Raw genomic sequence first — 4,918 nt, 5'->3', positions numbered from 1 at the left:
CTGACCAAAGAATAGCCATTGTCTATAAAAGGCCAAAGTTGAAAAAAAACACACAAACTACCCAAACAATAAAGAAGGCCAAAGTTGAATTCATTAAGAATCATATGTTTGAGAACACTCTACAGTATCAATCATTATTCATAATTCTACTTATGATAAATAGAAATGTGACAAAGTGTCCCCGAGATTACCCTTATATTTAACCAGTTAACTGCCACGATATTTTGAATTTAATTAAAAAAGGTCCGCCACTTGTGTCTATAGACGCTTATGGCCTACAAATGGTTAAGGAAAGAACTAATGATTTATACATTTCCAGATTAGTGCTTAGAGGTAGTATGATAGAACAACAAGGCCCAGCAATGGGTACAGGACTGCATCACATCCCCTAATCTCATAGTCCACATTAGGGACAATGAAGTGTGAAGCAGTCATATACCAAGTGCTGTTGCTGATAAAAGTGAACTAATATAACTGAAAGTCCTTGGTAAGATTTAAAGAGCACTGTAAAGTAGTGGTACATTTTTATACTTAGTAGGTGCCAAGAACTCAGAGACATTAATTAACTTGCCTAATGTCACACAGCTAGTGAGTGGTTAAGCTAAAATTTGAGTCCAGTCAATCTGACTCTAGAGTATATGCTATTGATCTTTACGCCGTGAATTGTATTATGATTCACCTGAAATGTAACATGCCTCTACTGCTCGATGATATAATGTGATCATCTGACGACCACGTGCCAGCAACCTAGCACTGACAGAAAAACTAATTCTAATAGCAGCCAAATTCTGAGGAGGAAAACATTCTTTCACCTTCATCTATGTTCAACCTTATCTTTTAATTTTTTAAATTAAAGTTTTATTTTTAAATTAAAATTTTGTGTCTTAGAATTTTCATATGTTTAATATGAGTACAAGATTGAACATGGGGTGCATGACAAGCATTCTGCAGCTAAAATATCTAACTTAGGAAATTATAATACAGAAATCAATAGCTTTTATATTCATGAGAAAAAGATGCTTAGCAAATATAATGGAAGAAAATATATTGACAATAAGCAATAATATGTATAAAAATACTCCATCCTCATTTATAATAAACGTTAAAAAAACATGCTGAGATACCAACTTTCCCCATCAGACAGGCAAAACTCTAAAAGTTTGTTGGCAAAGCTGTCAAGAAATGGGGACTCTCGTACATACAGTATAAACCAGCACAGTCCTTATGGAAGACAATTTGACAATAGTGTCAGAATTACAAAAGCATTTCCTTTTAACCTGCCATGCCACCTTGGGAGTTTATCTCCTCTACCTGAGATATGCGAAGTGGCTGACGCAACATTGCAGAGGCAACCTGTGAGGTTTGCTGCTACTGAGGAAGCAATGTTGGTAATAGTAAATGATTAGAAAAAAATCTATCATTTATTCAAAGACTTCTTTGTGGAAAATACATGTGTATAAAAATAAACCTCACCTGAGGGACATTTTACAAAATACATGACCAGTTACTCCTTAAAACTGTCAAGGCCAACAAAACCAAAGGAAGTCTAAGAAACTGTCACAGCCAAGAGATGATGACTAATGTAATATGAGCTCCTGGAAGAGAAAATGGTAAAACTACAGCAATTAGAACAAAGTATAAACTTTAGTTAATAATAATAGTAAAACTAAAGCAATCCAAACAAAGTATCAACTTTAATTAATAATAATGTGTCAATATTGGTTCAATAATTGTAATGTGTACCATGCTAAAATAAAATGTTAATAAAAGAGGGAAATTCTCTATACTGTCTTCACAATTTTTTGTAAATATAAAGTTCTTAAGAAATCAAAGTTATTAATAAAAATAAATTATAGAATAGTCATATAATGGAATAAATTCCATGCACTCTTCTAGAAAGAATAGAAAGTTCTCTGAACTGATAAGGAAAGATCAGCAAGGCTGTTAAGTGAAAAAAGCAGTCATGCCCTAGCTGGTTTGGCTCAATGGATGGAGCGTCAACCTGTGGACTGAGGGGTCCCAGATTCGATTCCCGCCAAGGGCACATGCCTGGGTTGCAGGCTTGATCCCCAGTAGGGGGCGTGCAGGAGGCAGCCAATCAATGATTCTCATCGTTGATGTTTCTATCTCTCTCTCCCTCTTCCATCCTCTCTAAAATCAATAAAATATATATTTTTAAAAAGCAGTCATATAAGGTCTTGTATTTGCCTAGAGAAACCTGCATGCATACACAAGTACCTAACAACCGTGGTCATATGTCAGGGCTAGAGTGGGAATAGCAGGGTGATGGAGAGCAGCATGAGGAGGAAAAAACACACAAACCCTGCCTATAGAACCCTCTATGAATAAGCAATGAAATGGATCCCTGGATAAATGTGATTATTGTTGAAAAACAACTCCCTTCCTCAAATGATGAATCTTTCCAACCCTTACATGTCTATGGATTCATTTAAATAATAACTACAAAGTGAAAATCCAACCAATTTCAGCTTGCCAAACTTTTATGAACCAAAACTCCTAAATGACTTGGCTTAAAAAATCATGTGACCTGCTGGCGCCGGGAGGGACTCGGGGAGGCGGCTTCAATCCAAACATGATTCAAATAAGAATTCCATAGTGGTCATAGAGGGATAAAGAAGGAAAAAAACACACCTTAAAACCCAGCAATGAGACAAAAAGCACTGTCCAAACCACGGCACTCAAAAATGTCCAAAAACAAAATAAAGGCAGAAGAGCGATCCCGACAGTGATTTAAAAAAAAATCATGTGACCCTTCCATAGTATTGCCAGTTTCTTTTTCAGTAAAATGAGGGTAGGTCTAAATAAAATTTTCTGTTTTGAAAAACTCTTATTATTGATTGAAAGAAAGATAATTAGTGGATAGAAGAAAAAATGAGAGGTCCATAAATAACTATTTGAAATGAAGTGCAAACTATGAACGTTATTTTCTAAAAAGATTAACAAACTCATTTTATGTTCTACCTCTAGTAGGATATCCCTTCACTGAATATTTCAACTGTAGATATAAAGAGGGGCTGAATAATTTGAAATTGAAAGTTATTCATTTAAAATAAAACCAAACCCTAATGATTTGAAGAGTTAGATTTATTTTGCCTTTATTTCAAAGAACTATTAGAAGCACAATTCAAATGATAAGGCATTTAACTATGTGAGCTTCACAATGATATTATCTTCAAATCAGGCCCACCTCCTAACATTAAAGGCAGCCCCTGTCAAAAGAATATAATGAATTCAGTACTTTAAAGCTGTAAGTCAAGCTAAAAAATTTTTTAAATAAATCCTCCTCCCTTGACATCTTCATAACAACCTAAAAGCTTAGGGCTGAATTTAGATTTCTCAGAGTCTTCAGAGTTCCATCCATACCAGAAAATAGCAAGGAAGAGAAAGAGGAGGAGGAGGAGGAGGAGGAGGAGGAGGAGGAGACCTGTCCCCCTGCCCATGGCCTCCCTATCCTTGTGAGGAAAGAGGTGGGAAGAAGCCACGGAAGTTGCTTGGACCATGTGAGCTAGAAATTTATTCTTCTATCCAGGTCACCCCAAATATGGTCTGGTAGAGGGCACACAGGCTCTGAGTGGGCATGTTATCTCCATGGGTGGGGCTGGGCCAAAGGAGGCAAGAGTAGGATCCTCAACAATTTCCAGCCCAGGATGAGGGACCTTTCTGTTTCAGCTTCTTCTTAGTGATTGATCATCAGATGAGGAAAAAGACAGTAAGCCTTTCCATTCTTCTGGTCCTTTGAAATAACACTTTGAAATGGAGACCTTTTCAATGATGAGATTGACAAGTAGAGAAAAATCTAAACATGTAAAGATCTGTCTTAGTCTTTATGCTCCATTGGAGTTTTCTGAAATTCAAAGCCATATATAAAATAAGGTGGCATTGGTTGATTTTTATTATTTTATCATGTGATTTTTACATAGCAAATGATTCAAAAGATAATCTCTAGAGCGGAAGAATGGTAGTAGGGAGAATGGATGAGACTTTTACTCTTCAGTTGCTACCATTCTTCATTGTTGGATTTTATTTTTATTGTGTAGATATATTGCATTTACACTAAAACAACAACAAAAAAGGGAAAGATCTTCTAATGGTCCCTTAAGCAAATGTAGAAGTTTAAACGTTGAATTTAATTATCAGGTCTTTGGGTCCCCAGATGAAACACTGCCAACACAACAGATTAGGTAATGTGATAAATATAAAAACTCTATTTTTTCTTAATGGTAACATTCACATTTGAAGCAAGCTGTCAGTAGCAAACAGCTTTGCCTGAGTTGTCTGGTTTAGCAGATGTCTTTGTTAGGAATCTGACAATTATCACCACTATTTATTTCGCTGAATATCAAGTGGTACAGAGGGAAGCCAAGTCCTCATCAATAGTGCACGTGGTTAATTATATCATGCTGCTCCTCACATGCTTTACTCTTTGTTACTTGCTCTTGAAATTATCATAAAAATACATATCCAACCGACTTAAAACTGAATGCAGTTCAAAGTTAGTATCAGCTATCACACAAAATTATGTAGGCTACATAGAAAAAAGCACATTGTTTTTTTCCAGCCCCTTTACTTGCTGTATATTAGGTAACATTTACTGAGAGCTTAGTCTGTATCAAATAATAAGCATTTCACATACATTTTCTTTTAATTAAAATCAGAAGCTCCTGTGGTGTTTGCTTATATTTTTTCACTTGCATTGTGCCTTCCTCTTAACATGTTATTATTTGTTATATTAGCCAATTATTTGAAGAAGGGTAGTGAACAGAAGGAGATGATTTGAAAGATAATGATGAAAGGAGACTTCATTGGATTGATTAGCCAAGATCAAAAACACAGCAGTGGAAAGCGATGAGTTTAATTTAGATCAGAGTGTAAGATGTCTGCAACACATCAGTGTGGG

The sequence above is a fragment of the Myotis davidii genome, unplaced genomic scaffold (genome assembly GCF_000327345.1).
Source record: "Myotis davidii unplaced genomic scaffold, ASM32734v1 scaffold573, whole genome shotgun sequence".
Taxonomy (NCBI): domain Eukaryota; kingdom Metazoa; phylum Chordata; class Mammalia; order Chiroptera; family Vespertilionidae; genus Myotis; species Myotis davidii.
The sequence above is the reverse complement of the archived record's forward strand: the minus strand, read 5'-3'. Positions refer to the sequence as shown.